Raw genomic sequence first — 22,051 nt, 5'->3', positions numbered from 1 at the left:
CATTCTTAAAAACTAGATTATCTACAAGATAATTTGAAAATTATGGCTGCCAAGAAAATCTCCCTTCTCTGGCTAAAAGGCTAGGATTTTGTATCATATTACCTAGAAGTTGGAAGCTTCCCTCTCTTTCTCTGTCTCTGTCTCTTTCTCCATCTTTTGCTGTCTCTCTCAAAGATACATATATGGTCACACACAGGATAGTGGGGTTCACAAATATTGACAATATTGACATGTCTGTCTCCATCACGTCCTTCTGTAGATACTCTTAATAATTTCCCAGCTACTGCCATCTCTCAAGTTGAGAAATTCCACTCTTAGGAACTCTAATCTCTGATGTATTTAGAAAGCTCAATAAAGTTCATATAACTTACCTATTCTTCCTGCCCAAGACATCTTTACCACTTCCCAGAAGGGAGGGAGTGTGTACAAGTTTTCTGTCCCAAGCCATGCAACAGGCCACTCTGTTTTCTTAACAGGGGAAAATCAAAATAGACAAAAGGAATATATAGTCCAATAACAAGGGGCAGCTCCTATGATAACTTCTTCTTTATAGCCTAATGGCAAAGGGTAGTTTATATGACAGAAATCTTGGAAGCAATCCCAGTCATTGAAAACCAATCAGACTTTTCCAAGTTTACTCTCAGCAAGATGATAGTAGACATGCCAAAATTCTCCATCAAAAGGTGCCCCTGGGGTACCTAAAAAAAAAAAAACCAAACAGTCTCATGGTCAGTAATCTTATTAAATTGATTGGAATACTTATCAAAATAATCAAATATTCCCTAGATCAACTTTGTCACAGGTGTGAGAAGATTAATCCTTTGTTTTGGGAGTCTACACCAAAGCTTCTTAAACTGTGAGTCAAAACCCCATAAGGAGTCTTGTGGGGGTCTTGAAATTATAATTTATTATGAGGAAAATTTTTGGATTTGGACACCTATCTTATATACCTATATTTCCAGGGGCCAGAAAAAAAAAATTCTGACAAAAAGGGATCCCAATGGGAAAAGTTAAAAAGCCCTAGTCTATCTATTCATAAAGTTTAAGTTATCTGAATGGGAGGAGGGGGGAAGAAAGATAAATGCTGTTAAAAATGCACATTAACAAATGATATTAAACATCAAAAGATATGTGATTTCATTGATGTGGATACCCCCTCCATTGACCAAGGTTTAAACTATTCATGCTTTAATATATAGTAGCCTGAGTAAGCAGCTAAAGAAATTTATCACCTGGTAATCATCTCTCTGATGATGAATCACTTCTGCTGTCAGATGACCGCCAAATCTTTTCTCAAGCTTCTTCAGTGTCATAACATGTGCCAGAGCTTATGTTTTACTAAAATAAACTGCAAGAATCAGCTCTATAACACAATAAAACATCCAAGTAGAATTTGGGAGGGAGAGAAAGGACATAAGACTATTATTAGTAAGATAGTAATAAAATAATTAACCAAAATCATCAATTTTAATAATAGTAGACAATGTTTAAAATAGCACTTAAAGGTCTGGAGAGTTGTTTTAATCCACATAAGATAATATGTTAAAGTATACTGGAAATCTTAAAGTTATATAAATGCCAAATATTCATAATGATTTTAAGTTGACAATTAATTTTTTTATTATATCATGTGAATAACACAGAACTAACCATAAATAAAATGATATAAACACTGTAAAGAATGGCAGTATTTTTAAGCAAAAACTACATAAGAGGAAGCAAAAGGTCTCTTTGTGTGGTTTCACCATTATTAGTCAATTAAATTTAATAAGACATTTAGAACTAGGGGAAAAAAACTTGAGAGATCATCTTTACAACCCATCTTTCCAACCTCATTATATATTACTCCTTTTTCCATAGTCCGTGATCCAGTCAAACTGACACTCCTCTTCCCATTTCCCAGACTTTGAACTCGCAAAAATAATTATTAATAATAATAAGCATTTACAAAGCAACTTAAAATATTCAAAACACCTTTCTGTAATATGTAGAAGGAATTATTATTGTGTTGTAAGAAATAACAGCTATGAGGAACTTATAAAGTATAAGTGGGCTGTATAAATTAGTAATTAAGCAAAGGACAACATACATATGACTAAAATATAAATCAACAATTCTAAAAGGCAGAAAAAATAAAATTAAAGGCAATGATCAATATTATTTCTGCAGGGTAGATGAGAGATGATGAAATATCATCTTTCTGTCTTACAGAAAAGTAAGAGGCTACAGGTACCTATTGTTGCCTCCTATATCAAATATATTCACTACATCAATTGATTTTGATCTATTTTATGAAGAAAAACAGTAAATCTCTGTAACAAGAGATGGATCAGTTTTGTAGGAGAGATACTGGAAAATGTGTGATATAAAAAGGCATAAAAATATTTTTAGTTCTACCTATGCACTATGTCCCATATATCCCCCTGTATTTATGACAGCCCTCTTGCTTTGATTCCTATATCAACCTTCCTGATCTATTGGAAAAACTGCTTAAGTCTATCAATCTAACATAGTTTCGATTCAAAACACATTTATGAAGTACCTACAATGTATAAGACATGTTCTACATGGATTTGGAGTAAGGAGACAAATTAAAAAATCAATATTGTGATAATCCTAGAGAAAGATAATGATCTGAATGAACATAATGACTATGTGACTAGAGATCAGGGGAAAGATGCTGCTGATATTTGGACTATGACACAGACAAAAGCTATCTACTTATTCTATATAAGGGTAAAGCAAAAGGAAAGGAAAGAATCAAGGATGTCTCCAGTGTTACAAAATTAGGTGACTTGGAGGATAGTGTTGCTTTCAATAGAAATGGTTGTTTGGAGAAGGGGCAAATTTAGATGAGAAAATAAATCTCCATTTTCAGATATGTTGAATTTGACATTCAAATAGGACATTTAGACAGAAGCGTTCAATAGACAATTGCTGATATGTATTGTAGGATTTTATCTATTCCTGACCCTTCATTAGCCTTCCTTCAAATTGCTGCTGTATTATATTCCTCATGCATTTACTTGACCACATTGGTCTTCTAGTCCAGGGCTTCTTAAACTTTTTCCATTTGTGACCACTTTTCACCTGAGAAATTTTTACATGATCCTGGACATATTTGGAATATAAAATAGGTATACAAATCAAACATTTATTGATAATAATTAATAGTTTTGTGACTCCTCCCCCCACATTCAGTTACAAGAATGGGGTCACAAACTAGAATTTAAGAAACTGGTTATAGAGTCAACACCTTTAATGACTCTCTCTTGCCTAATGAATAAAGTGCCTAATATTCTAGGCACTTCACATTTAGCACTAAATTTAGCACTAAATTCAAACCCCTCTCCCAGTAAACTTCTACATACTCAACACCACAGCCAAGCCGAACTAGTGTGTCTCCCCAGATTCTCTATGCTCTCACAATTGTGCTTTGAGTTTTACTGTTTTCTAACTCTAAAATGCCCTTTTTCTGTCCCCCACTGCTGAATTTGTACCTAACCTTTAAAACCCATCCCAGATACTCTCTTCAGGAAGGTTTTCCTGATTGGCAAATTGTCTTCACTCTTCTTTCCACCATATTATATGTTCAATGAAGACAAGTACCATGTTTTAGCTAAACTATTTATTTTTTCCACCACCTAGTACAGTCAACTATACATGGAGGGTCAACTAGCTTATACACTGGGTAGCAGGAACACCAGAGTTTGAATACTTTAGATTTGTAGTCCTTGGTTTCCTCATTTATAAAATGAGAATAATAATATCTGCCTCACAAAGTTGATATAAAGAATAAATGAATTAACATTTGTAAACTGTTTTACATAACAAAGCTCTATAATGAATACCAGTTATTATTATAGACATAAACAATGTCTTTGTTTAATTGAATTAACATTTAGAATTGGCATTCTTTGGAAGGAGAGCTTGTTCTTGTCCAAATATAAATATGTCCCAAATATGTAATCAATATACATAAAGTTCTAGGGAAATGTGTACTGCACTGCCTTTCTCCCTAGAAGTATGTAAATGGCCAGAAAAGGGGAGGGACAGAATCTAATGCTCAGCAGAAGCCTCTTTAAAGATATAAAGCATATGGCTTCCTGATTAAGCGTAGTCTCAGAAAATTGCTTCTCAATCACTTGAGATCGCAGTTTTTTGCACTGTTCTAAAGTTCAGAGAACTCTTTCATAGGGTGTTGGTGGAGGAGGCCCCTCCTCACATTTTGTTGCTCTTGGTTGTTCTACAGTGTCTCACCAGCTTCTTGACTGTTGTTTGTGTTCCAGTCATCATGTACAACCCTCTTTCTGTTTGGTCAGATTAGCTTTGAAATTATCTCACCATCTTAACATAAAAGCTTTGTGGGCAGAGTACATGAGAAGGGAAGGAGAAGAGCAGGGTTTGGAGGGTAGATAGTTTGCCTTTCTCATCACAGTGACACAATTAGAAATAGGTGTAGGTACTACATCTCTTTGCAGAGACATAGGCCCAAGCTAGAGATCCCTAAGGTACATAGGAAAATAAATATGTATCCTCAGATGGGGGAAGAAAATGGGCTCATTTTTAAACATGATTGAAGAAGACAATAGAACATCCATTGTCTATGTTAATTTTCCCCATCAGCAATCCCTCCTTCAAATCACTACTATCTTCCTTAAACATGACATCCATGGCAAAGAGGGTCCTCCCTTCTCACAAAGGATTCTTTAAAGTAAATAGTAGAGAATTTAATTACTCTCATTTTATAAAGGAGGAAACTGAGACTGAGAATGCTTACATGACTTTTCTTCAACGTGTATTTTTTGTTTGTTATGCTCAGGCAATTGGGGTTAAGTGACTTGCTCTAGGACACACAGCTAGGAAGTGTGTAGTAAATCTTAAAACTAAAATCTCCCAGGTTTCCTTACTTTGAGTCTAGAACTCTTTCTATTATATAATACTGTCCAAGATCTCCAGTATAGCTATACCTCAAGGTGACCCTTAATATTCTATCCGATTTAATTCAATTCAATATACCTTTTTATTAGATGCCTACACTTTGAAATATGTTGGGCACTGGAAATACAAAAGCAAAATTGAAATAATCTTCTTTCTCAAAAAATTTACATTCTATTAGGGTTTGGGATGGAAATATAACATTTACAGTATGTGACACTATAGTGTTAAGGATAGAGAGTTGACCTCAAAGCCAGGAAAATCAGGGTTCAAGTCCCATCTGTGACACATGCTTGCTGATAAGTGGGAAAGTCATTTAACCTGGAAATGCTCTCTGCATTTCTAAGACTACATGATTCTATAATAGAAAGAAGTTCTGATCTGCATTGATGAGAGAGACAGACAAACAGCAGAGAATTTCCATATTTAGGAGTTCCTTATACCAATAAGTCACTGGTACGTTCTACTGCTTGAAGAAAAACAAAATGCAAATAACCAGGAAACCAGAGAGATTTCATACAGAAGATAACAACTGAGCTGAACCTTGACTGATCTCTTAGATTGTTAAGTAGATCTCCTTACAGCATGAAGCAGAAAAAATATCAAACTTGGATTCAGAAGAAATGGCTTTGAGATCCAGCTTCCCATAAGTAACTGAGTAATGTCAGCTGAATCTCTAGAGATCTGAAAAATAAAGGGGTTAAACCAGATGACATTTCACATTCTATAACTATGTGATTCTTGATAGACAATGTTTTGAAATGGAAAATGGACTCAGGAAAACCTGGAGTTTTCTGCTTCTAGCTCTACAACCTTGGGTAAATCAATTAACCTCTCAGAACTTCAAGATGCTAGAAGTTACAGGTGCATCTCAGGTCCAGACCCCAAACATAAATAGTAACCACAATCAAAAAATTGTTAACAGGATGCTTCTTTCATCTTGCTGCTATGGCACTAATGCTATTTTATATTCATTTAAATGTTAGATAAATACAAAATATGATTATAATTATGATGGGAACTTTGGAACATAACCAGATCACCTAATATGAAGGTACCCTGTTTCTGGGAAAAGATATTCTGTGTTTCTCTACCACTTGGTAGCTTCTTTCCATTGTCTATCTAGGAAAAGCTGAGGGTTTTTTTTGTTTGTTTGTTTTGTGGAGTTTTTTAAACTACCAGACTAGGTCACTCTCTTTTTCTGCAACCAGAGAGGGTAAGGTCACAGTTCATCCACAATACTAGTGCCACTAGCATTGACTAGGGGAAAGGCGACATTCCCTTCCTCTTCTCTTTTATCTTGTGGCCTCAACAATCTCTCTGGGGATGGGATGAGAAAAGTTACATTTTGGTTTGTTTCCTTTCTCCTTTTTGGTCTTAAGTGCAGATGAAAGCAAGATGTTTTTCCCAGAAGCAAGATGTCTCCATGTTAGGTGATCTGGGCATTCTCCAACGTCCCCATTACATTATCACAAACAAAATTATATATAATGAAGGCAGTATGATGAGTAAAAAGAACATACTTAGAGATCAGAGAAAATTCTTAGGATTCCTAGCTTCAACTTTACTGTGTTTGTGGCTTAGGTGAATCTTTACCTCCCAAATCAGAAATTTGGATTAGATAACCTGCACATTTCTTCCAGCTCTAAATCTATGAAAGGGCGGGGGGGGGGGGGAGGAAGGGGGCATTTCAGGTGGATGCTTCAGACAGGTTAATAAGTTACTTTGTGTAGTGTCAGAGACCAATTGATAAAAACAAAGTCTATTTCAAAAAGATTGGAAATGCCCATCATGATAGACACAGAGCACCCACAATGCACATTGGCAGCTTCTTGATATTAAAGTCCTTTCTTCCAGTTGATGTACTGGAGATTTATTTCTAATATTTGTGTTACTAGCAGTTAACAAATCCCACAAGCATTGATTACAAAATAATCTCTAAAAACTGGCACAGTCCCTAATAATGTCTTAAGGAGGCCAGAATTTGGTCACTATATCCTGATTTCCTGCTGTCAGCAGCTCATGCTCAGAACAGTATGCCCTGGAATCAATAAATAGCAGAGGGCAGCTGAAATTCTGGCAAGAAATGGGAGCCCAGGAATAAAAAGCAGCCCTTCCCTAGGAGAGGAAGGGCAGAAGATCTGGTAGCTGAGCTAAACCTCAGAAACAAAGGTACTTCACAAACTCTGTCAATCTTGAGCAATTTCAACCAAGCGTAGGAGGAAAAAGAAAAAAGGGAAGAGGATATTTTTAATCTGCCACAATTTTTTAAAATTGCAAATGGTTTGAAGGCACATGAAAGATATAAAGAGAGAGCATTATTCCCCACAGAAACAATTTCAAAAATAAAAATTTTGAATTAGAGTATAACTAATTCATATTCTATAGTCTATAAAGTATAGACTATAATATGACCTATTTATTATATGAATTCAGATATGCCATGGACCAAACCATGTCCCCTCCAACATAGCAACCACATATAGTCAAAGTCTGGTATATGAAAATCAACAGGAATACAAAAACAAAAATGAAACATTTCAGGTCTTCAAGAAGCTTTCAGAAGGAAGAATAGAGCAGCAATCTCATGAGAAAGACAGAGAGATAGAAGAAGGAGAAAGAGGAGGAAGAGAAGGAAGAGGAAGAGGAGAAGGAGGAGTAGAAGAGAGAAAAGAAAGACATAGAGACAGATATATATATATATATATACAACACATCTATGCATATGTATAATACATACACACATATACATGTATACACATGTGTTTGTATGATTCAATATGATAATGTTAAGACACTAGCAATTAGAAACAAGAGATAGATAGGTAGCTTAGTGGATAGAGCACTGGGCCTGAAGTAGAGACCTGAGTTCAAATCTAGGCTCACATATTTACTAGCTGTGTGACCTTGACAAATCACTTAACCTCTGTTTGCCTTATTTCACTAGAGAAGGAAATGGCATACCACTTCAATATCTTTGCCAAGAAAATTCCATGGACAGCATTGGCATTCTATGGTTCACAGGGTCATAAAGAATTAGACACAACTGAACAATGACAATGCTTAGGGACAAGTCATTTTATCTTTCTGAATAAGTAGAAGGAATTAAATTAGATGAAGATTCTTGACTAGGATCCATGAACTTAAAAAAAATTGATTATACTATTTCAACATAATTTGCTTCCTTTTTATATCTATATATTTTATTTTATGCATTTAAAAACAATCTTAGAAGCAGTTCTATAGCCTTCACCCAACTGCCAAGAGTCTAGGACATAATTAAGAACCATTGAACCAGATTTCTAAGTAACTTTCCTAATCTAATCTATGAATTATGTTTCAAGAAGCAAGAACTAGAAATGAGTTTATTTCCCCAGGGGTATAGTCCTTGGCCACAGCTAGATTTTGTATAAGCAGAAAATTAAATAGTTATCAGTAATTCTCAATAAGATAAAAATCACATGTAAAAATGACAAAGGGAGCCCTAAAACTCTAAAACTCCTTGAAGGACCTCTGCACCACCAGAAGGGGATTCCCAAAACTCCCTACCCATGCACTGAATCCCAAGAGGTTTGGGGGAGCCAATGTGAGTTCTCAATGATATATACACGTGGCTCAGACTCAGGGACTGAGGCAGTAGTCAGGGTGCTGAGAGTGGGAACAGGACTCTGACAGAGATGAGCCACCAGAGATGGGATTACATAATGTGGGGGAGGAACGACAGAGATGGGGAGAGGCATCTTGATAAGACAGTATCTGATATTCTGATAGCTTGGGATGGGGAGAGACATTTTGATATGCTAAAACATAAGATCTTTTATCCTTATCAAATATTCTGATAAAGAGGGAGAGGTGGTTTTGCAGGATTGAGCAGAACAATTAGGGAAACTGAGTCAGGATAATTAGGGAAATTGAGTCAGGACAATAAAAGAGAACTGTGGCATAATACCCTGAACCCTGAACCTACCGTTACCTCATCATTTAACTCCCAAACCACCAGAAACCCTAATCTCCTCATTTGGTTTCCCTGAATCTAAATCTCATTAGAAGGTTGCATTTCATTTAAACATGAAGAAAGTCCAGAATTTTTAGAAGTGAAAATGAAGGAAATGTACATGTTTAATCTCTATCAGATCATTTGATATTTTACAGAGGGGGGAGAAAGGGAGGGAGAAAATTTTGGAATATAAGGTTTTGCAAAGGTGAATATTGAAAACTGTCTTTGCAAGTATTTGAGAAAATAAAATGCTATAATAAAATGTGGCGATGAAATGGGAATTCATTATAGGTATAGCAAGAAATAAATATTATATAATGATTTGTCTAGCTATTAGTTGCCTGCTTTGAAATAGGCATGATGAGGAGTAAATGATGAGGAGTAAACTGTGGTCTAAACCGAGATGGGTCAGTTCCTTTTCTCTCTCTCCTTCCTTCCCCCAAGTAACCAAGGGTGGGTTCTGCAGCAAAGGAATTTGCTACTTAATGCTATATGGAAACATAGTCTTTATTGATTAGAATGGAAACACAGAGAGCCGGTGGGCAAAATGGCTGCATGGTACAAGGCCAATTTTGCAAAGAGCAGATTTTTGAGGACTCATTCAGATGCAGTAATGTAAGGAGGTTCTGGAGAGTGATGTAAATAAGATAAGGATTCTCTTGTTATCTTTTGGGGACAGACAGAAGTCTCTTCCCAAAAAGGAATTTCCTGATGCCATTTGGTCTGAATGAGATGAGGTGAGATCTTTCAAGACAGTTGTGAAAATCGAGTAAGGCTTCATCCACTTCAGAGTTCGAGTAGGCCTGAAGGACTCTGAAGTTCGAGCAAAGGGCATTGCCTTCCCCTCCTATGACATCTCCCTATTTCATCCAAATATGGGCAACTATGTACTTATTGGTCAAGTTCAATTTCATGGGTAGATCTCGCGTTTAGAATGTAAGACTCTCAGCCAATGAGGATGAGGGTCAGTGGTGGGAGGGGGCGTTTTGCGTTAGGGATTAAAGGTGCTGTCCTGCCCACAGGAGGCGCTTCCTCTCTTCGATAGTCTACTCGAAGAGTGGGACGCCCTTCTCGCAAGAATGTACAATAAAATTTGCTTTTCTCTAGAGCTCTCTCCAGCTTTTTTATTAAATGGTGACCCTTCACCATTTCCGTACCACACAGGTCTATCTGAGCAGATTAGAATGGGGGCTGTAAAACCCTGGCCAGCTCAGATAGCCCAAATTAGTTTGACCAGATCTTGTATCAAAAGTCCAAGTCCCAAAGGAAATTGGAGATCAAACAAGGAATATCAAGGGCTACCGCCTTCAACAGGCACTGGGAATACAAAAGAAAAAAGTCAAAATAGTCCCATTTCCCAAGAAATTTACATCTTAATAGGATTTGGGGGTAGGAAATAAAATTGATACTATAATACTTTAGGGGTATGGTGTTAAACCAATATTGTTCAAGGGAGACACTGGCACAGGACTGCCCAGTGTGGTGTGCCCTCAACAGAAAAGGTGCTGTGCTCTATGAACAAAGCAGAATTGAATTAGCTCAGAAAAAGCATGAAATGCATAATGTTCCTATGGGCTATGTGTGTCCAGCCTGTGGCAGAACATTCCAAGTTCGTATAAATCTGATCAGCCACAGTAGGACACATTGTAACACCTCTAACATAGTGAAGGTCCTCTTCCAAAAAGGACCAACCAATCAACCAACCAAGATAAGGTCTTGAAGCCTCTGAGACAGGAAGACCCAGGTTCAAATTCTATCTCAGACACATACTAACTTGTTCATCCTGAAGAGTAAATATGTATTAAAACTAGAGAGGCCAGGTTGTGAAGAGCTTTAAATACTAAACAGGAAAATTATAAATGTAGCACAGAAGTTAAGCTTACCTCCATGTATTAGCATTATAAAAGAATTTCTGAGTTCCCTTCTTCCTCCTTTGTATTTATTAAACCATTGTCTTTCATTCAACTCTTTTGTCTTGCCTCTCCTATTTCCTTATCCTTTTCTTTTCTTTCCAATTATGGATCATATAATCCCTTTACTAAGGAAATCTGACAATTAAATGACCTATATCAAGGATTTGAGTTTAGCAGTTTAGTACTCTATCATTTTCATTTCCACAATTATGTTTAAACATTTTGCAATACATAAATTGTAGACTTTGTTTCTATTTATGTTTCCCTTAACCCAAGCAGAATTTTTCATTTGCAATAAAGAAGATAGAATTTCACAAGTTCTCTTCTTTGCATTGTGTCACTGCTTAATTGGTTGTTAAATATTGTTTTATGAGCTTTTTGTTTTTAATGAACTGAGTCTCTATCTCATTTACACTAGAAGTGCTCATGGACCTGATGAGCACAAAGCTTTGAGCTGCTTCGCTTTTCCAATTTGGATAGGTTAATCTTTCCTTAGGCAGGCTGGTGCTTCCCTACTCACCCACCCAGTACTCACTACATTATTGCCAAAGGACCTTCTAAAGCTCAGAACTCCCAAACTCAAGTAATCCACTAGCCTCAACCTCCTAAGTGGCTGAAAATACCACTATGTCTGTTTTATATGAGCTATTATGTTGTTTCTGATGAATAGAACTTGAAGTTTTAATCTTCCTTGAAAGGTTAATAGAAATAACAAAGTCAATCAAGCTCAGAAACCAGAAGACACAGGTAACATTGTCTTATCTCTTAGTACATGCTGTTCCAGTACAGTTGGTCTTTATGTATTTTGTTCCTGGTTATTCTCAAATTGCCATTACGTAGTCAAAACTCCTTAACTTTTAAAAATTCTTATTCTTTCATGCTGCTTCTGTTATTTTACCATTTCTGATCGAAAAAAAAATTTTGTTTATCTCCTGAATGACCAAAAGATTGCTTCTGAAGATTTACATATGCAGAGCAGTGGTTGTTTTTGGGGTTTTTTGACATGATTAATCTGAGCAAAATATTTTAACTCTAAGTGAACTGAAGAAGGAAACAGCAAAAAACACTCCAGTATCTTTGACAAGAAAACCCCAAAAGGGGTGACAAAGAATAAAAAAGAGCTGAAACAACTGAAAAACAAAAAACATGCCTGAATTCAAAAACTGTCTTTGCCACCAACTAGTTTTCTGACACTGGGCAAACCGTTTAACTTCTCTCAGCCTCTTTTTCTTCATTTGCATAATAGGAATAATAATAATAGATCCTACCTTACAGAAATGCTAGATCACAGGTTAAAAGGAACAAATAAGATAACATATCAAGTGCTTTGCAAACCTCATAGAGTTCCATAAATGCTATTATACTAGTACTAAACTAGATTGCCCTAAAATTTAAATTAGAGCCTGTATGCAAAATATAATCAAAGGTAATCCCCCTCTTCCCACTCCTCCCCTCTAGCTTTTAGTAATAATTCTATGACATTCAGGAACTGATTCTCATCACTGAAATCTCTCTCTGTTTTTTCCTTTGGGATTGCAAATGGGGAAGTGGTCTTTTGAAGTTTTTTGTCTTCCCAATCAAATAAAATTTCTGCATCATTGTCTCAGTCTCTTTCCTTCTATCAAGCTAAGTAGTTTAATGGATAGAGCATGGAACTTGGAATCAAAAAGAATTAAATTCAAATCCTGCCTCAGATATTAACTAGCAAACTTCTCTGAGCCTCAGTTTCCTAATTTGTAAAATAGAGATAGAGATAAGAGTGCCTATCTCAAACAGTTATGAGGATCAAATGAGTTAACATATATAAAGTGCTATATAAATGCTAACTATTGTTATTAATTTTCTTTTTTTAAAGCATTCCCGGCCTTTGAATTAAATTTAACAAAAGAACAAAATTTTGAAGCAGCTTGATATAGTACCTGGAGAGCCTCAAATATAAGAAGAACTTGAGTTCAAATCTTATTGTTGATACATACTGACTTTGTGACCTTAGACAATCATTTACTCTTAAGTGTTAGATGAAGCCTTCTAAGACTATCAGTTATAGAAAAGGTGCCAGGTTGCTATTAGTTGACAACTGTTTTCTAAACTGCAATATTCCATGCCAATAAATTCACAATTCAATCCCTATCCCTAGAATGTAATTGTTTTTTTAAAAAAGCAAAGTTAGACACTCTGTGGATTTTTCTTCTTCCTTATAACTAGAATTTATGTAACATTTTGAAGTTTGAAAACCTTATAGATTTTCATCTTATAGGTGTACAGATTATATATAGATATAAGGTTTGAAAAGCACTTTACAAAGATTATTTCATTTTATCTTCATTATAATCCTGTACATATCATTCCAGTACCTTTTCCAAGAAAACTCCAAATGAATTCAAAGAATCAGATTTGACTGAAACAACTGAACAAAAATAATATTTCTGATTCTATTACCACTGTTCTTTAACCATGCTTTTATTATACTGTCAGATACTTCCCTCTTTATGGGTAATATTATGTTGCATAGTAAAATGATGGCTTCTACTTCAGAAGACCAAAATATGAACTCTGTCTCATATATTTCTCATATGTGACTTTTGGCTTTGACTTTGAAGTCCCTTCACTTTTCTAAACCCCATTTGTAAAATGAATGAATAAACTAAAAGATCTCTAAGATGCCTTCTAATTCTGATTGTGAAGCTATGATATCTTAGCCAGAAAGGGTCAGTAAGTAGGTTTAGCCACCAGGAATATAATACTTGGGTACAACAGGATTTTAGATAGATAATAGATATTAGTTGTCCTTAGTGGATGAAACAGAATCACTTTCCAAGGAAACAATGAAGAGCACTAAATAATTTTGGGGGGAAAATTACAAAAATCATCATAACCAGAAGGTAGCACTAAGGAGTGTTTTGGAAGTAAAACAAATATACCCAGGACCAAGCAAAGTTGTAAACAACCAAAAAGAGCCAAGAAATGAGGTGAGAGGAGGTGAAAGTGTAAACCAACCAAGTAGGGTAACAGATTGAAAATGGACCAAAGATTTTGAAACTCTGAGCACCTGCTCCCTGGATTTGTGCCACATGGAGTTTAATTTTCTTAAAAGGAAAGCATTGTCAAATGTGGTCTGTGTATATATCTGATCAGTTTTATGTTGCCAACAAAATAAGGCAGAGATGCAGTAAGAGTTCCAATTTTATTCAGGTATAAAAGTACAAAACTTGGGCAGGACTTTCAAGATCAGTTACTCTAAAGTCCTAATTTTATAGATGATGAATTCTCTCTAATAAGTAACTTACTAAGAGACAACTACCTGAGCAGCAGAATTGAATCTAGAACTCACAATTCAATTCCATTGTGATTTTTTTTCTCCATACTCTATATTGTTACCTTACATTGCTCCCTTTTAACACAACCATTATAGATCTACATCATTAGATTGGAAACTGTAATCAGTACACATAGGTAAAAAGATGACTAAGTGGTGCAGCAAATAGAGGCAAGACTTCGAATCAGAAATACCCAAGTTCTGATTCAGCCTCAGGCATTTACTTAGTTTAATAACTATGGACAAGTTATTTAACCTCAGTTTCCTTGGCTATAAAGTGGAGATCATTATAACATCTACCTCTTAGGTTTGATATACAGACAAAATGAGCTAATATTTTTTATATTGTTTAATACAGTGACTGGTACATAGTAATTGCTTAAAATTTCACTTAATAAGTGTTTTTGTTGTTTTTTTTTTTCCCTTCTCTTATGGAAAAGCAAGAATCTGAAACTAGGTTTCTGATTCTAAGTGATTGCCATCCCAGTATTGGGGAGAACAAAAGTTAAGGGTAGAAGATATTATTAAGCTGGTATTGGTAAAGCAACACTTCGATCCAATTTGTGTCTGAGGCTTTGTAGCAAGGTTCACAAAGGCCTGATGGAGCACATTTGAATGGATGTGTTGGTACCATTTTAAAGTATTGCCATTCCTGGAGTAACAAATGAATAGCAATAAAATCAAGACAAAGGACATTTTAACAAACCAAAATTACAATCCTCCCTGAAAAAATCAATCATTCACAAAATCAATATATGTATTCTAACAGAAAGATTTAGAGCAGTATTTACCATCTTGTTTTTGCTATATATCAAGTAGGCAAAGATAGATTTCCCTTTTACTTTGAATGAGAACCACACTGTATTTGCTCTTTTAAATAAGATTAATTGAGAAGATTCAATTTCTTTTAATTTTGCTACTAAAAGAATTAAAAATAGCCAGGGAGTACAATGGATAGAGTGCTAGATTGGGGATCAGAAAAATCCCCAGTTTAAACTTCATTTCAGATATTTACTAACTCTGAAAATCCTGGCAAGTCATTTAACCTCTGTTTGTCTCAGTTTCTTCAAATGTAAAGTGGGACTCATAATATGGTTTTTATGAGGATCAAATGAGATATTTGTAAAATGCTTAATACAATGCCTAATACATAGTTATGTTTAAAATTTTTGTTCTCTTCCTTCTTTCTTCCTTTGTTTTTTCCTTTCTTTATCATTGAAGATTGGCTGAAGAATTGTCATATGTCAATGTAATGTGATATTCTTGTACCACAAAAATTGATTGTAAAAATTTTAGAGGAACTTAAGAAGACTTGTAAGAATTAATACACCAATATTGAAAAAAAAGCAGGCAGAACTCAAGAGGATAATTTATATAATGTAACTATGCAAAGGAAAAAATCATTGAAAAAACATCAGAATTCTGTTCAATTCAGTAGCCAATCATGATCTCAAAAGACTGAAGAGCATTCCAGAGCTACTTAGCACCATAGAAGTGTTGACCTTATAGGTACAGAATGGAGCAAGAGAAGCACAGTGGTGCAGTAGATAGGCATTGGGATTAGTGTCAAGAAGACCAGAATTGAAAGACTGTTTCACATACTAGCTGGTTGTCCCTGAGCTACTTATTTAACTTCTTTTTGCTTCAGTTTTGTCCTCTATAAAATTAGACTTTATGCCTTTTAAGATTCTTTCACCTCTAAACCCGTGATCTTATATGGTGTCAGATAAAACATACATCATGCTGAACTATATATATATTTGTTACAAAATAATACCCTATTGGAGGAAGTTATTAGGAAACAATAGAGATACATGTACATATATATGTATGCATATTTTAAAAATAAAGTTTCTACTTTGATAAAATGTAAAGTAATGGAGAAAAAAGTCACTGTGATTAGCACATCCCTTCCAGGAACAATGGCAAAGTTGATTTGATCCTATAAAGCAAAGTATATTAAACTGGATACCTGGATTATATTACACATAAACTATAAGATGACAAATTTGAATCCTACTTCACAAAAACAAAACAAAATGTACACATATGATTCAATCAAAAAATGTAACTTGCTGCATGAGGTCTTTACCCAGCTGTCATTTTGTACAAACTGGCTCATTGATTTTAATATATTGCCTACTGTGTCTGACTCACTTCCAGTTGGACAAGAGCTTTGCATTCTTCAACACTGTTTTGTCAGTCTTTGCTGATGATATTGAATCTAATTTGAGGTTTGGAGAATGGGGTATAGAACAGGTGGTGTCAAATAGTAAGCCTTGGCATTAACATTCATTTTTTAATTAAAAATTTGAGTCGACTTATACATGAGGTCAATAGATACACCCTAACAGATGGTAGCTATTTTTCTAAAAAATATGCCATCATATTTGCAGCCTGTAACCACTCATGCTTTCCAACTATACATAAAATCTTACAGAATTTCATAACAAGTAAAATAGATCCGAAAGAAATACATAACAACAGTTATTTTTAACAAACTCTTTAGCTAAATTATAAATAATGTATGGCAAATACTATTACATCTCTCTAACATGAGTATATTGCTGTAGGCAATTATTAAAATCTGATTTTGTCATTAAGACACTAACTAGTGCTATTGAACTTCTGTTTCAAAGAGCCAAAGCTATAGGGACATCCTGGTTACATTTCTTAAACTTCAACATCCTCAATACTCAAATAGATCTCATTGATGTAGATATTCCCTCCAATAATAAAGATCATATCCAATCCATGTCTTCCCATTTTTATGACTCTCATTCATATCTTCACATAAGTTAAGCATATAGTGGTTCACCCAACATGCTGAAGTCCTTCTGTTCTTTCCAGTAAAACATACAAATAATGGATAACTCTGCTCTTGCCATATTATGAGTAAACAGGCTAGAGAATGAGTCAATTTTCTTTCACCCTGGAATGATAAGAACTTCTCTCATGTGGAAACTACAATAGGAAGTTACAGTAGGTGAGATTTTATTTCCTTTCCTGACTGTGAATCTACCTTGTAATGTATATGTCCAGGCTGTAAGAAGATTTTGTAGTTTTGAGAGGTCCTAAAGTCCATCAGGCTGTCTTCTTCATTGTAAGATTAAGTGATTTCCCTTTAGTCAATTTAGCTCCATTCTTATATAACACAGTGGCAAGTCCTTTGTCCAAAACTGTCCTTGGACTCTAGTTTGGGCACTCTGGTTTCTCATGGATTTCCTGGATGACTGACTATACATCTGTTAGGAATCCTATCTTCACAGTCACCATGGCTCATGGCTCTCAGGTCTACTGGGAATTCCACTACCTCTGAACTGAAAGGACAAATGAAGCAGAAAAACCCAAAACAAAATGCAAAAGAAAAATGAGGAAAAATAGAAAAGAAGGGTCAGATGTTCATGGTGCCTGTGGAGTAGGTGAATAAGATCTTCACTCTCTCTGAACATTTCAGAGGGGAAAAGGCAGGAGTATGTTGGAAATTTTCAAGATACTGACTGTGCAGTTTTGCAGACAATGAAATGAGGCTACTCCAATCCATGTGGTAGAGAAATGCAGAATGTCTTCCTACAAAAACAGGGTGCCTTTACCTTAGGTCATCTAGACACCCGATTTTATATATGCCGAACACAGTACTAAAGGCTGGGAATACAAATACAAAAATAAAGACAGTACCTTCCTCAGGAGGTTTATATTCTAAGAGGACAGGGGGAGAAAGAGACACATAAGGGGACAGTAGCCAGAGAACTTGCAATGGTCCAGAAAGATAACAGTGATGAAGAATGGGGACATAAAGCAGTAGATTGACATGTCTTTTCCAGGAATAATAGCAAAATTGATTTGATCATATTTCCAAATGGGAATGGGAGGGAAAGAACAGCAAGAGACATGGGAAAGAAGACCTTTATAAAAGTGAAATAAAATATGTCTGAAACTGCCTGAAATAGTGATAAAGATGAAATAATCACCAATTAGGAGATTGGAATCCTCGGGCAGGAGTTCTGAAGATAAAAGTGTTATAACTTTCAGGGTATGATTATTGGTCTGAGACAGTAGGCAACTGAGGTACCTTTTGAGAAAATAATCAGGGAGAAGAAAATGAAGTGAAATCTGTATGTTGAATGGATTCTAAACTTTGCTTCTTTTCTAATGCTTACATCATATTTTGCACACGGTGGGAACTTAATAAACAAGTGTTGACTGTCAAATTTATAACTTTCTGGCCTTTTCCTTCCATAGATACTCATCCTTCAACATCCCATCAATCCCAACTTATCCATTTTGTCTGCTTCTATATTTGTATTTGCTTTCTAAAAGCAAGACACACCTGTATGTGCATTGAATTTGGAGTCTAACAAATTCAAATTAATCCCGAGACTTTGTTACTTGTCTGCCCCTCCCTCCAACAGCTGGTGTATGAGTTTATGGGGCATTCAATTTATTAGTGTTGGACAAGTTAATTGCATAGTTGCCACCAAATAGTACATGTTGTTCATAGTAACTAGACATAATTCCTCTGGAAAAAACGTCAGTAATTATAGAGTAACTTTGTTTCTCCCAACAATTGTGTAATTAACTCTAGCCACCACTTCTTGCAAAATCTTTTGGCCTATGCTGAGAGTCTGAGCTAAATATAAATGCAAAAATAATGATCTGGTTTTATGCGTAAATGATCAATTTAAAATTTAAATCTGTTTTCCAGCTATTCTGCCTCTGCTTTGGTTAGTAATAGGTACAATCTTGCAGTATAGCACTCCTGATTGAAGCAAAAAGCCTTCTCATCTGAGCCAAGTAGGCAAATTCAACAAATCATGATTGGGCAGAGAATAGTGTATGCTGCTTGCAAATAATGTCAATGGTTACCCTATCAATGCTATATATATATATATATATATATATATATCTTTATATCTTTATATCTTTATATCTTTATATCTTTATATATATATATCTTTATATCTTTATGTATATATATATATACATATATATATCTTTATATCTTTATATATATATATCTTTATATCTTTATGTGTAAAGGGCTAGAACTGAGCAATGCACTTGGATGGTGAAGCACGTGAGACTAATTGCCAATTGGACGGTTCCCTATTAACTTGTTTAAGGTTGACCCTCCCCAGCTGTTCTGTGCTGACTTGATTAGTGGGACAAAGAGGGGGAAGTGACGTGTGTGGGAGGAGCAAGAGAAACTTGGGTGGTGGAACTCACGCTCACTTGCACTCGTGACCGGGCGTTGGAGGCGAAGGTAAAGATCTAGAATAAAGACGTTTAGTGATCCTGACTCTTGCTGATTTCTGGAAAGATAGAGTTCCAGCATTTGGCGCCCAACGTGGGGCTGGCACCCTACTTCCACCGAAGTCCTCCTGTGACCAGGAGATTAGGTGAGTATTCTAATAGAAATAAGGAACTTACCTTGTTAAGGACTAAATCAGCAATCTCTAGTAACTGAGATGGGGCAGATGTTAGGTAAATCCTGGGCCTCAGCTGACCCTGCTCCAACCCCAGCCCCTGCCTCATCTAGCAATGCTATAGAGGATATAATTAAGATAATTGATGAGAAAAGTTTACTTGTTCCCATCCCACAAATGAATAATCTCATACACTCATTGATTCGCACGTCCCCTTGGTTCTTAAATGAAGAAAAACTACGTATAGATAAATGGAAGCTAGTGGGACTTGAAATGAAAGAATTTTACTCAAAAAATGGGAATTGTCAAATTTTCCCAGAGGTATTTTACCTATACAACTTGATTCTATTAGACTTAAGCTATCAAGAAGAGTTTAGAAGAAGGAAGAGTTCTAAAAAGGCTCAGAGAAGGAAGCGTGAGGAACAAAAGATAGAAGATAGGCAAACTCAGGACATTGCCAGAGGGCAAGGGGATTTGAATGAGGAATCTGAGGGTGTAGACTCTGATTGTCCTGAAGAAATTTCAACCCCACCTAGAGAGCAGATTATTGATCAACCCACATCCACTCCACCTTCAGGGACGGAGGGAGGAGGAGTAGTAGGAGGGGCGGTGACCTCATCAGCGCCCCCCCCTCCTCCCACACAGAGCCCCCCCTCCCAACAACTGCCCACTCCTGTAACTAGATTAGAAAGAGGGCTTATTGAAGCAATTGAAAATGGAAAAGAAGTAGATAATGATTTCAAACTTCAAATTTTTCCCGTGATTCAACAGCGTAATTCTGCAGGTCAAGAGAGTAGAAGATATGCTCCTTTTAATATGGATGTCCTTAAAAACCTGAAAAAATCTTGCACTGTCTTTGGGGCTACATCAGATTATGTTAAAATGTTAATACACAATTTGGCTTATGAAACCTTAACACCTAGTGACTGGAAAGTCATTGCAAAAGTGTGCTTAGAACCTGGACAAAGTTTGTTGTGGCTTTCTGAATTTACTGAGCTCTGTAGAATTCAAGCCCAACAAAATAGTCAAAATGCAGCTAATACTTCCATCACCTATGACCTACTAATGGGTATAGGTTCTTATGCAGACGCTTTGGTACAGATTAATTACTCCATAACAGCATTTGAGCAAATTGCTGCTGCTGCTATCAAAGCATGGGCTTCTCTCCCCAGTAAAAACTACAAGGGTGAGACCTACACAAAAATTGTACAGGGACCAAATGAACCTTTTGCTGATTTTGTGGCACGTTTGCAGACAGCTGTCATACAGGCAAATGGTGAAAATGAAGTAACAGACACTTTGGTGAGGCAACTTGCTAGAGACAATGCCAATGAGGTTTGTAGAAGGATTATACTAGGACTACGTAAGGATGCTCCTTTAGAGGAGATCATAAGACGCTGTGCCGCAATGGGCACAAATACCTTTTATAGCCAGGCTATGGTGCAGACTTCCCAAGATCCCAACATGGGGAGACAGGATCCCTTTTGGCAAGGGGTTTCCCGAGAGACTCGTCAATGCTTTCAATGCGGTAAAGTAGGCCATTTGAAAGCTCAATGTTGGCACAGAGACAGAGTGAGAAGACAGGCTGGGAGAACAAGACCCAAAACCCCATGTCCAAAATGCAACAGAGGACTCCATTGGGCCTCAGAGTGTAGACTGATTCAGGGAAACGGGATGAGGGGCCCAGCTCCAGGGCCCCAAGCAAAAAACACTTGGGGCATGATGGCAGCCGATGCCACACCCAGAGAGTGCCTCCAAGTCCAATACCCAGACATGACCAATCAGCAAGGAAGCCATCTGAGGGGAGAAAGGGATTACACAATCAGTCAGCCAGGAAGCAACATGATGGGAGAAAGGGACTACAATTAGGGAGGATAGAGTTGTATGCAGCTGGGACAATTGAGATACCCCCTGGAGAGGTGAAATCTGTTCCTCTCCAACCTATGGATCCCTTGCCTCCAGGCACAGTAGGCTTGACCATTTCACCTCCTGAGAGTACTTACAAGACAGTGTTCATTCATACACTGATGTGGGAAACTGGGGAATGTGTAGATAATATCCCAGTCACTAACACAGGGAGACAATGTGTGACTTATCAACCAGGGGAAGTAGTAGCATCGGGTTTATTGATACAGACTCCTAATAAGCAACCTGGTGACAGTCACCCATGTTCGGACTCCAAGCAGAAAAACCCAGGAATATACTGGACAGCAACTGTGACAGCTGACCGACCTATGCTCACCATCTATATAAATGGCATAGCATTAGAAGGACTGGTGGACACAGGTGCAGATCGCACAGTCATTAGAGGTGCCAACTGGCCCAGTCACTGGCCAAAGACTAAGGCAGACACCTACATGTCTGGGGTAGGAGGATCAATAGCAGCTGAAGTTAGTGCTACCCCTTTAAGATGGGTATTTGAAGGTGAAACAGGAATTTTTACTCCTTTTATAGTTGAAAA

The 22,051-nt window shown here is 36.4% G+C and overlaps 1 long non-coding RNA gene across 1 annotated transcript in view; it reads right to left on the bottom strand.

The window, feature by feature from the left end:
* LOC141566262 (uncharacterized) overlaps nucleotides 1-22,051 on the bottom strand; it is a 205,693-nt gene that overhangs the window by 53,143 nt on the left and 130,499 nt on the right. Inside the window, exons 4-5 of the long non-coding RNA XR_012489263.1 lie at nucleotides 1,233-1,363; nucleotides 372-698 (exon numbers count right to left, since the gene is read on the bottom strand). This is a non-coding gene — a long non-coding RNA (uncharacterized LOC141566262). The remainder of the gene's footprint in view (nucleotides 1-371; nucleotides 699-1,232; nucleotides 1,364-22,051) is intronic.

Source organism: Sminthopsis crassicaudata, chromosome 4 (genome assembly GCF_048593235.1).
Source record: "Sminthopsis crassicaudata isolate SCR6 chromosome 4, ASM4859323v1, whole genome shotgun sequence".
In the NCBI taxonomy this organism is placed as follows: Eukaryota; Metazoa; Chordata; class Mammalia; order Dasyuromorphia; family Dasyuridae; genus Sminthopsis; species Sminthopsis crassicaudata.
This window is presented reverse-complemented; position numbering and strand designations above follow the sequence as displayed.